Consider the following 13,425-nt stretch of genomic DNA (forward strand, 5'->3'; position numbering starts at 1 on the left):
CTGCAATACAGCTTCAAAACAGGAATAATGCAAGTTGTTTATATGTCCCTTGAATAATGCCTGGGATTCAGAAAGGTGAATTTTTGTGTTATTTTAACTATTGCAGTATACTTCTTGCATTATTTCGAATTTGAAGAAATTGAAAAGCACTGTTGAGTCAGAGCTGGATGTGACAGAGTTAAGGATGCTAAGATTTGCACTGGGTATGATGAGGGTAGACAGGATTAGGAATAAGTATATTAGAGGGTCAGCCCAGGTTGGACGGTTTGGTGACAAAACCAGAGAGGCGAGATTGCATTGGTTTGGACATGTGCTGAGGAGGGATGCTGGGTATATTGGGAAAAGGATGCTAAGGATGAAGCTACCAGGTAACAGGAAAAGAGGAAGGCCTAAGATAAGGTTTATGGATGTGGTGAGAGAGGACATGTAGGTGGTTGGTGTGACAGAGCAAGATGCAGAGGACAGGAAGAAATGGAAGCAGATAATACGCTGTGGCGACCCCTAATGGGAACAGCCAAAAGAAAAAGAAAAAAGAAGAAAAGTATTGTTTTATGATAAACACGAAGTGCAATTGCTAGGTCTTGACTGTTCTTCAGTTCAGTTTTAGAAGTACCAATAATAATAACTAGTTTCATTTTTGTCAATTTTATAAGGTACCATGAGTATGTGGGAATATTTATTTAAGTGAAAAATGCTTGCAGTGATTACAAATGTGGTCAGTACCTGAAATAACTTGCTGTTACATTGTTAGCTCAGGAGATTTCTGCATTGTGTGAAACCATTTGAATTAAGAGCCTGCTCTATTACTGTTGTTTTCCTCTTGTAAGGACCTCTACATGGAGACTGCCTTGTGGTTGAAGCTGGATGCTAATGCAGCAGGTCATAGGGATGGTTAATGGTCCTGATTTGTGTGGCTAAGGGATTGAGAAGATTGCTCGGCCATGTAAAATTTTACTCCAGGAAAAGAAGTGACTACAATAAAACACAGCTATCATCCATTCACTCCTACAGTAGCACTCACTGTGCAGGAAGTTTCATTGAAGATATAAAGGTGAGGGTGTGTTAGTGTGTGTCTGTGTGTATGTGTGTGTATATCTGTAGGGCAAAAATAGACTGGATGAATGTGTGTGTGTGTGTGTGTGTGTGTGTGTGTGTGTGTGTGTGTGTGTGTGTGTGTGTGTGTGTGTGTGTGTGTGTGCATCTATGTACCCATGAATGTTTCAAAGTATGTGGGTGTGTATGTATGTGTGTATGTATGTATGTATCTATTTATACATATATATATATATATATATATATACATACATATATATATATATATATATATATATATATATATATATATATATATATGGTTCCCATTCAGAAGCCTGAAACATCATAAGCCTGAAAATCAAAATCCTGAAACCAAAAGCCTGAAAATTCAGAATCCTGAAAACTCAAAATCCTGAAAGCCCAAAATCCTGAAAGACCAAAATCCTGAAACTCAAAATCCTGAAAACACAAATAATGCTAATATGTCACTATAAAGACACTAATATCTACCAACTGACCCTGACCCTAACCCTAAGGTCCGTCACTATCGCACACTCACCTGACCCGCGCCCTAAACCTAACTCACTTAAACCGCCCCTAACCCCAATATTTGTCACTATTGCATAAATGCCTAACCTGCGCCCTAACCCTAACTCACTTAAACCGCCCCTAACCCTAAAATAAAACCAACCGCACACTTACCTGACCCCAACACATGACCTAACACCACAGGGCTAACAATAGCAAAGCCACAATGACATCAGTATGTCTATTTTGTGTTTTCAGGATTTTGGTCTTTCAGGATTTTGGGCTTTCAGGATTTTGAGTTTTCAGGATTCTGAATTTTCAGGCTTTTGGTTTCAGGATTTTGATTTTCAGGCTTATGATGTTTCAGGCTTCTGAATGGGAACCATATATATATATATATATATATATATATATATATATATATATATATATATATATATATATATATATGTGCATGTGTATGGGAGTGCTACAGAATCCTGAAAGACCAAAATCCGGAAAGTTCAAAATACTGAAAACTCAAAATCCTGAAAACACACAGGATACCAACACTCACTATATTCCAGCACAAGTACATATAGAAACAAATAAAACACAAACTATATTACTGTTCTCCAAGTATAACCAGGGGGCAAGCCCCCCCTGCACCCCCATATGGGGGGCTGCGTCCCCCACACCCCCTGCTACTTAAATATATCAACTCCAAGATTCTGCTTAGTGTAGTGAAGTGCAATCTCAGAGTTGATATTTTTAAGTAATATGTTTCTGTATGTACTTGCATTGGAATATATTGAGTGTTGGTATCCTGTATGTTTTCAGGATTTTGAACTTTCAGGGAGTTAGTAAGTAGAAAGCAATGACAAAAATATCCTGGTAAGCATTATAATGATACAGAATGCAAAATACTTTGGTGAAATGTCTAGCAAAATGAAATAACAGAAGATGGGATATATGCACCTGCCATTATAATAAACATTAAGACATTACATTGATATATTATTCAATGTATTGTAGTGAAACACAAGAGAAGATACATCTTTAACAAGCATTATAGTAAACAATACACAAAGTAGTACTGTGGAATACACGAGAAGATGTATATATTAAACATTACACTGAGCATATTACAAAAGGTAGTTACAAAAACTTAGTTCCTTATAGTTAATGAGATAAGAACAGTTGTGTTTTTAATCTTAAAGCAGACCATAATAGCCAATAAGAGAACTCAGTGCTACAGAGTAATGGTGTTATTTCAGCATTTGCAGCTATGAGATTTTACTAACTCTTTAGGATCTCATTAACAGTACTACTACTATCCATCCAGCTGTCCCATTTCTGCTCATTATTTATCACTTCCAAATGTCAAGAAGTGGAATCGTGGGACAATATTTCAGTAAGTTAAACATGAGCCAGAAAAGATAAGATTCAGGCATAGGAGATGCACATTCATGCATGTTTACATGAGAAGAGTCATCCAATGTTTCCATGCTAACTAGCATCCTGTGTTTAGACTATTATCTGAAAAGGAAAGCACTGTAAAACCCATATAAACATGACAAAACATGCAAACTTAATGGCAAAGGAATCCAAGCTAAGAGTTAAAATTAGAAACAAGTTCTGTGAGGCAGGAAGGTTGAATTTTGTTGCTATACTACCACTGTAGTTATACTGAATTTTTATTGGAAAAGTATCAGAGAAGTGCTACTGTCAGTTGTTGCAGAGGTGCACTATCCTTATAGTGCTGCTGATAAAAGTCAGAACGGTTCAAGTAAATGGTTTACAAACATGACGCAGCAGCATTCTTGCTGATAGCACACTATGTCAGAATGATGTCAAATCACTACTTGATACTATCTGGGAGTAGCAGTATAGTTACTCAGAATCCATGTCCTCGCCCATTTTTTCTCCCACATGTGTAAAAGCATTGAACGCCATCCTCACAGAGTAAGATAGCTATCAGAAAGCTGTATGGCCATGATTCACGTTGGTCAGACTAATAACAAAATACCATATGCCCTGTCTGGGAGTGCAACAGAGTTGTTGTTTCTAGTTATTATTGTCACAGACGTAGGTCAGCATTTTGCAAGAGTGCTAGAGGTTGCTAATGTCAGGGTGCTGTTAGACCATAGTTTGTTTGTTAAACCGGCATCTGAACTGAACCAACGGGTTCCTTTTTCAAACATAACTTACTTACCATAAGATGCAAAGATTCAGTGCAATATAAATAAACAGAACAGTGTTATGTTGCTCTTGCAAAGATGAAATAAAAAATTATCGTAGACTAATCCATAATATTGTTTGATAACTTTTGGACATTTTCAACCAATGTTTCCATTGACTCATCCAGAAAATGGATAAAAGTTAATTTTCTGTGACAATTCTGTGCAATTTTACCAGTATAAACCTAATGGCTTTTCATGTAGAATGGATCTGAGCATCTTTGTAAATAGTTACAATGATGACATTTCTCTAAATGAGATCAGTTCCATAAGTGTGGTTTCTGAATATGAATGCTTTGAAACCACAAGTTAAGGAATATGTTAGAATGACCACTGATACTGAAGCAGTGAAACTTGATCGCCACATTCTTGTTATGGGTTTTAACATCAGCATTAGAAGTCATCATTAGGGACCCATGCATTCAGAAAAAAAGGAACTATACCTCTACTTTATGACTGACACTGAGAGAGGTCAGAACTGTACCACAAGGACTTTGCTAGTTTTTAATGTTTTTAAAAACATAGATAATATGCCTTTTCTTCACAAAACATACTGGTTACAGTAGTCATTTTTGTTAACTCCAGAAGACTTCTATTGCACACTAAAATACTATGCATTTGTAAGCGAAATCATTACCATTTTCTACAATTAAATATTCCTAAGATGTTATAAATAAGAAAAAAATATAATGTGAACAATTTTGAAGAAAAAAAAAAACATGTCCCCAGGATTCAGTAAACTCTGTGTAGGGTCCATGTTGAGCCTACATAGAGTATTACCGTATACGAGTAGTAGTGCCCATGGCAGTGGTACTTAATCAATATTAACAAAGCTCTGCATGCTTAAACAAGGTTTTATGGCAAACACTAGTACATCTGGCTGCAAAACTGCCCCATGGATGTGGATAGCACTTCTGCATATCTTTCAACTGTACAGAAATGTCCAGATGTCTGCCTCATATCTTTGGCTTGTTAGTCGTAAAATTGTGGTTTACTGGCAAATCATCGCCAAATCTCTGAAGACTGAAGTCAGAAAATAATGACAGACATTTGAGATTCAGGCATCATACTCTATGGAAAATTCTTGCTAATGCAAAACCTGTTAGTCTATTAATTTAATAAATGTTTGTAAGACCAATATGTTAAAATTGCCCCTGTTCTTGAGCCTTTGTCCCTCCATTATGCATGGCTTTGTGTAATTGTTTAATCTTCTCTCCTTTTTTATTTTTTTTACCTTTCTTCTGAGGTTTAGGCAATGTGCCGCTTGCCGCAAATGGCTTCAGCTATGTTTAACTGGACCACCCATGTATAAGATATGATTCAGACATCCAAAAATTGGAAACCAGATGTATTCAATTTATATTGCTGGGCATCACACAAACCCAGTATCGAGGCATTGCTATGCTAACACAGTGAAGTTAACAATGAATGCTAATACAGGGGACCTCATGTAACTAATCCTCTGGCGTTAGGTGTAGGACTGAAGTGCAGATGGTCCTGGGTTCTAGTACATGGTATGCAAACTTTTCTTATACTGTTGTGACATTGCAAATTATACAAATAAAGTGCTACACAGAAAAGTGTTGTCTCAACCTTCTTGTGTTAAGAGCTGTAAGTGTGGGACTACTGTATGTAAGGTTCTGGGTTGGAATACTGTGTATTCCATGCACATTTTACTTTACTTTAATTACTTTGCTTCCCCATGTCACATGATATTTACTCTCCCAGTTGAATAACAGAGTTGCACAAGTGACTGTATATAAAATAATCTTGAGAATACACAGTCTAGTTTATGATACATTTGAAAAAGCTGAACTCTGCTTACCATTGTGCAAACAAATGCACTTGGCTTACCATGTTTGTGCGATGGTAAGCGAAGCACAGCTTTTTTAAATGCATCGATATGCAGACAGTGTGCACTCTCACTAAGCACAAAATGTGCAATTGGTGGAAAATATGATATTTAAGGTGGAATTGGCAGGAAATGCACATTAGACATTGAGTTTGATCTTGTGTAGGCATGGCTGGTGTAGTTGGAGAGGGGTGCGCTTCCGAGCACAGTGCTGAGGTTTTCAGGAGTCCAAAAAATGAAAATGATAGTCAGTACCAAGATTATATTTAGTGATGACTGCCCATGTCCAGGAGGGTTGTGGGTGCTTATCCCCAGTAAGAATTTATGGTGCCCCATCCACTTATCCAGGTTCCTCTTGAACAGTGTTACAGAGGTGCTCTGTTTCACAGGAATTGCTATCCTGCCCAAAGACACGGCAGCTGCTGGGAGATAAATCTGTCCTTCCAGCATTTCCCATTTAAGTTGCTAGCCATATTTAGGTCCCTAGAATGGGTAATCATAGTCCTGTTTATTTACTGATATAAAATGAAAAAAGCAATCCAGCACCCGAAAGATGGTAGCGAAAAAAGTTTAATGTAACCAGACCGGTTTCAGCAATGTGCTTTCATCAGTGGTTTTACATTAATTGCAATTCTGAGGCTACTATTTGTAGAAAATCCAACAAAGCAGTGATGACATCATTTCCTGTAGACAAGAAATCAATGAAGAAATAAAAAATAAATAATATATATAAGTAAAGTAATTATATAATATTAAGCAAATACAAATGAGTATAAACATATATTGATCTGAGAAGATAGATGGCATATTACAGTTTATCATTTAAACCAGGTGGAAAAAGACCACCTAATTTAACAATCCATCTCTTTTCTTTAATATTTAATAAATTATGCCATCCAGTCTTGAAAGATCTATTTCCTGAAATTTTATCAATAACTGTGAAGGTGAAAGTGGCTGTTTTATGCGTCAAATGGTGTCTATATAAGGCATTGGTGGGTCTGGCATTTCTGATGTCTCCCAGATGTTCAGACATGTGAACTCTGAATTGTCTAGAGGTTTGTCCAATATAGAACGCTTGACACGTACATGTAGCCAAATATATAACTCAATTGGTACTGCAATTTGCAAAGCAATTAATATTATACAGTTGACCGGTATTCATATTGGTGAAATTTTTGGTCTTAAACACGTATTTACAAAAAGAACAATGACCACAAGGGTAACATCCAACCAGTTTTTCCCCAGATAGTGTGGTTTGTTAAATTAGGTGGTCTTTTTCCACCTGGTTTAAATGATAAACTGTAATATGCCATCTATCTTCTCAGATCAATATATGTTTATACTCATTTGTATTTGCTTAATATTATATAATTACTTTATTTATATATATTATTTATTTTTTATTTCTTCATTGATTTCTTGTCTACAGGAAATAATGTCATCACTGCTTTGTTGCATTTTCTACAAATAGTAGCCTCAGAATTGCAATTAATGTAAAACCACTGATGAAAGCACATTGCTGAAACCGGTCTGGTTACATTAAACGTTTTTCGCTACCATCTTTTGGGTGCTGGATTGCTTTTTTCATTTTATATCAAGTTTGTTGAATCCATGCATCAACCGTACTTGCTAGCCCAGCCTTTCTAACATTTACTGATATGCAGCAAGTTCATTAGGTTTGAGTCTTGGATTGCTCTGTAGGCCAGGCATAAGTCTCCCCTAAGAAGTCTGTATGATACAGAGTATAGTGACAGGGACTTTACTTGGTCTGTGTGTAAGGCACATGCTGGATCCCCTAGATCTTCTTTGTTAGAAACCTTTGAAGTCTCTCAAGTTGCTGCAGGTGCTTTGTACAGTATATGATAAAAGGGGAATTATACTCAATTATTGGCTGGATTAGTGTCGAGTATAGAGGGGTTATAACCTCTTTTTCTTGAGGTGACGCCTTTATGAATCAAGTGTGCTAGGTAGAAAGCCTTCCTTACTACAGTAGACACATGGGGGTCAAAGTTAAGGTGGCAGTCGACTTGTTTTCCCAGGTCCCTTACCATTTTGTTGATACTTAGGATATTGTTGATTTGATAGAGTAAATGACCACCAGTTTGTGCAGAAGGGAATAATGATGCAGTTCTTGTCATTCAGTTTGAGACCATGACTAATACAACAGTCACTGGTCTATGTGAGACCCTTCTGGAGTATACTGACATCATTTGTGGATTCAGTGATTGCACCTCGTTTACAGTCATCTGCAAACTTGGTCAGCTGCAACCTCTTAGTTTTTACATGAATGTCTGAGAAATATATAGCAAGCAGTAGGGGGGCCCAACATTGACCCTGATGGAACCCTGTTAGTAACAGGTCTTTTGGTTGATGTGGAGCCACCCACTTTGATAGTGTGTGTTCGGTTTGCAAGCCAGTTGACAACCCATCTTACAAGGAAGGGGTTTACATTCAGTTTGCTAAGTTTATGAGTAATGCCTGAATGTGGGATTGTGTTGAAAGCATTTGCCAAATCGAGGTATATTGTGTGCACAGATTTGCCCTCATCATTTTCAAAGAAGTCCAACAGATTTAACAGGCAGGATCTGCCCTTGACAAAGCCAAATTGGGTATGATCTAGGGTTTGGTGGTCACCTATATCTTTATTTATGAGGTCCATAATGATATGTTCCATGGCCTTACAGATGAGACTGGTCAGGCTTATGTTTGTAATTTCCCAGGTCTGTTGCTAGGCCACCCTTGTGAAGGGTAATAACTGCTGCTATTCTCCATTCAGCAGGAAAAAAGCCAGTGGTTAGGCTATGATTGAAAAGGGTACTTAATGTTGATGCAAGTTCATGTTTTAGCCTGTTTAGAAGACAGCCAGGGGTGTCATCAGGTCTCATAAAGGCTGTGTTTTTGTCTTGGATAAGGCTTTGAGAACCTTCTCTTCAGATATGTAGGATGTCCTGGGGATTTTGGGGAAAGTTTGTGATAAGTTAGGAGGTGATAAAAGAGTGAACATTTTGCCAAACCTACCTGCTAGCAGGTTGGCTATCTCTGTGGGGTCAGTGTGTGTGATACCGTTGGTCCCTAGTTCTGCACATGCTTCGGTCCTACCTTTTAGGCTACATACATAGCTGTAAAAGGCCTTATGATTATCATTGGCTGTACTTGCTAAGTTTCTCTCAAAGGAGCCCTTAGAGGATTTGACAAGTTGACTTATTTGCCTGTTGGGGCTGAGGAGGGTAATTTTCCATTGTTGGGGCTTGCCTTTGTTTTCTTGGATAGCAACTTTTTCTATTTATTATAAAGTTTGCTGTTGCTGGATGTGCACCATGGCAGCTTGTTTTTACTTGGGGGTCTAGCTTTGATTCTTGCTGGTACAGCCACATTTATACACTTATGCAAGTGATGGTACAGGACTTTAGTGTAAGCTTCAGCATAGTTACCATTTCCAGCTTGGAGTGGGGATTGGAATGCATTTATACCTTTGCCTAGGAGGTATAATTTGCCTTGGTGAAGTTTCTTAGTCTGATTTCACACTTTGTGAGTTTTGGTGTTAGTGTCAGCTTGAAGGCGACTGTTTTGTGGTGAGATTTAACTAATGAGTGTCTGACAGTTGCGGCTGTGCATCTATTTGACATATCAGTGAGGACGAGATTTAAAATGTTTGTTCCTCTTTTTTGCACTAGTGAGTTGGGAGCATAGTTTTCCCAGTTGATGGTTGCATAACTGAAATCCCAAGTAACCACAGTGTTTGGTAAAATTTGGATTTTCTCCAATTTGGTCAAGTAGGCTTCATGGGCATCCTGACCCATTGAGGGGATCTATAACTGGATATGACTTGAATGGGGGTCTTACTCACAGTAACCTAGACTTGGAGTAACTCCATGGAGTTGTCCAGTTTAAGGAAGTGATTGCAGCCTTAATGGAGGTTATTGTAGCCTTAACAGTTAAAGATGGACTAGTTGTTATTTCATACAGTTATAAGATCAAGCATGCATATTTCAACTGTAGAGGCAAGTATACATGCATTAGTCTGTAACATAGCTATCAACTGGCCATATTTTTTTCAGAATATCCAGAGCTTTGACCCACTGTTTCAATCTGATCCTCATAGCATTTGTGGTTTTCAGGCCAATAAATGAGAATGAAGTCAGTAATTAATGAGTATCAAAATGTATGTTAACACAAATCCTATGGAACTTTCTATGTTTGTCAAAGCAATACTTAAAATCTATCCCTATTTTTGGGTCATTGTACCTCCCTTATTTTATGATCTGTCCAGATATCTTGCTCTAAGAGGTTGATAGACATGGTCTGTATTACAAAGCAACAGCTGCACATTCTCAGATAACAGTGAGCATGAATCTATAAAGTGTAAAAGGAAAGTGTGCATGCATTATGCTGTAGTCCAAAAGTAAAGTACAGTACTACATTATTCACTGGTTGTGGGTTCAAATACCACAAATCACAAATATAAAACTTACTTGTTTACAGTACTGTTTAGGTTTTCATTAAATATACCATTTGTTACATTTCCCTCATTATAGCATTTGAAGTTTAGACCTCTATACCTGTGGCTTGACTGGCCTGCTTTCAGGTGTAATCAGTGTACATGGAACATGCACATGCGCAATATATGCAACCATGAATGATTGCTGATGCAGTCTGACCTGTGCTATAGTGTGTATGTGTTAGGAACAGGCTAGTATTCAAAGTAATAAAATGTCTTAGCAGTCGATAGTGTTAAAAGTAAAATATAACAGAATAGAGTAAAAATTAATTGTAGACAGCTTTGTATATTAACTGTGAAGTTACTAGTGTTCTGTTTTTTATTTCTCGGACCCCACCCCTTCTCTTTGTTTGTTTTTTTTATGGTTAATTTTCTTATTTCATTTTTTATATAACTTATAACTTTATATTGTCTTGCTGTTGCATGTTTTGTCATTTGTTATCATTTATCATTGTGTTTCTAATTATACTATTTATTATTTTAATAATATTTTCACAATATTTTTTTTGGAATGTTATTATTTCCATTTGTTTTGGTTTATATTTTATGTCATTATTGTATTTTAATTTAGTCTTATGTTATTACTATAGCACAGCAGATTCTGCCTGTTCCCCATGATTTGTCTATACTCATTCCACTGGCTACAGCACCGAGGCCCAGTAAATCTGGGCTGCAGCCTGGTGGAACCCCTCTGCTGACTCTGCAGTACCTGAACCCTCAGATACATCTGCACCAGTGGCTAGACCTGTGGTCCTTTCTGGTAGCAGAATTAGAAGGGGTATATACATCACCAGAGCTGAGTTGCCAGGGATGGTGTGCAGGCTTGTGCACCAGATGGTGGGCAAACACCTACGCTGAATGGAGAGCCAGCTTTTCATCCTGGTATGGCAAAGCTGCAGTAAACAAAGACAGTGGGCACTGCAGCCACTGGTGCAGTGATAGAACAGTGATGATAGTCCAATGGGTGAGGACTGGAGTCACATTGTTACTGTGCCTGATGTCAGTGCGACCTCAATTCCGCACCACCACCCCAACCAAGGTGTTACTCCTCCTGTTGCGACCTTCACCAACTCTGTCTTTTGTCTCATATGTCTTGTCTGTCAGCAATGGTTCCACACCTTCCTAACTTGCCTGCCCCTGACATTCCTACCTTCTTAAAAAAAGGCACCAGTCCCAAAAAAAAAAAAAAAAAAAAAAAAAATATATATATATATATATATATATATATATATCGTCCCATATATAGCTCTCCATTTCACACGTGTCTACTTGACACACTTAACTTGGTCCAACTGGCATCACAACAAATTAATGTTGTTGTCACTCCTCTCTCTGGAGGTGACAGTCCAAATTCAGCTAAGATTCTGTACATGTGCTCATTTGTTATTGTTAAAGAAATGGATAGGTATGGTTCTTTCCTGCACCCATCCTGCATATTCCTGCATTCCTTTCACTTGTTTTCCCTATATTTGCTCCACATTTCACCACTTATCTTTCCCATTTCTTTTCTTTAAAGAATCATTGCACATCATCACTAAGCTATGGTAAACAACAGTAGCATCAGTAATTGCATGTAAATTTATCATACACTTGTAGAAATTATGCCTACACCCCATTTCAAACCCAGTACAACAATCTGCCTTCATCAACAATGCAAGAAGTTCTGGGCATTGGTGCTGTAGCTAGTGATGTGATTGTAGGTGGATCACAGGAAACCGGCCTACCCTGCTGTGCTATAGTAATAACACAAAACATTAAAATTGAACCCTGGACCACACGTATGGTAATACTGCACTTATAGCTGTTGACACAAGACAAATGAAAAAATACTTGTCTTTGTTTACTTTCATTGCTATCTAGTGCAAGGTCACAACAGTAAAATAGTGGCTACAATCCTTGTAGTCAAAGCCAGGACCATGTGGACTTCAGCCTGACACATCATCTGCAGCCACAGGAGAAGTTACATAACCATCCCTTTAGATTAGTATTCATTTTGAGGTTCATGGTGTTAAATGCAGTGCAACAGCACTTAGTGGGTTTGCACCAGGCACAATCACATTTATAGAATGCATCCAATGTTTATTTTTAGATACCTGGTGGTCCAGTCATCCAGTTTGTGCACTACAACTGTGCGCACAAACCAGCTGAGCATAGCCAAAGCTGTTTGTGCTAAGCGCAGCACCGTGCAAACAGTTGCCCAAAGCTTAAGAGAAAAAAACAAGTAATAACAGGCAAATACAGAAATCAATGTATGACATACATAGTACAATATGTTAGTACACACGAAATATGCCCGCATAGGTCTGGAATCCAAATCACCATCCCCAATGCACATTCAGAACACAGGATGGGTACCTTCACACTATTTTTCACATAATCACTTTTGTAGCAAGCAACAACACTCATGCAGCACAAAAACAAATTAAACAGATTGTACAGTTATAGTAAAATGTTGCATGTTAGTTACACATTTAGTGAAATGTTTATCTTTGAAAATACTGCTCTTAGGGATTACACACCCTGTTATGATTCTTGCTTGCAAATATACAGCACTGTCTTTCCTTTCTATGTTCATTGGTCACTCAGCAGTTATCTGACCAGTACTGTGGGACATACAGTATGTAAACCATCCTATATCATTCCACTTACAATGTCAAAGCATATTAACTGGGAATAATATGATATGCAGTTGCCAGCTAAGGAAAGCCAGGTTGGATGACACAAACAAGCATTGTCTGTCCTTTTCAGGGCGGGAGAGCAAATTTGTGTTCCTGCTATGGCACTAACAAGACGATGTTTGTCTGATTACTGTGCTTGTTTGGCATCCTAACTGTTTTCTGATTTATGGAGGGTTGAGAAGTCAAAAACTGCAATGTGTATCCTTACTGTTGAACTTTTCCTTATAATGCTTTCCCAGTAGAAAAGTATGGTGAACTAGGAGGGTGGTTTTAGGCTCCTAGGTGGTAAGTCAGCATGCTATGGCTTGTCTCCTAGCCAATACAATTACATACTGAGCATGTCTATATCTGCCTACAATCGCACCAACTGCCGTTTTCACCTCTGACTCATCATCGGCCTGTGGCAGTGGTGATCTTGGCACTATCTGGGGGGATGTGTTCCCCTTCCCCTTGCTGATCCTCCTGCAGCTGCTTCCACATGATTAATTTGGGTAGCAGAGCACTTATTATGAGCATTGTGGGACATGTCAGTGAATTGTAGTGGAGGCCTTGGCCAGATGTATTAAGGCACTGGCACTGTGACTGCAGTAGCTTAAAACATGCTGTGTGACATTA

This window comes from Protopterus annectens, chromosome 14.part0, assembly GCF_019279795.1.
Source record: "Protopterus annectens isolate FY-2018-M chromosome 14.part0, PAN1.0, whole genome shotgun sequence".
NCBI lineage: Eukaryota > Metazoa > Chordata > Ceratodontiformes > Protopteridae > Protopterus > Protopterus annectens.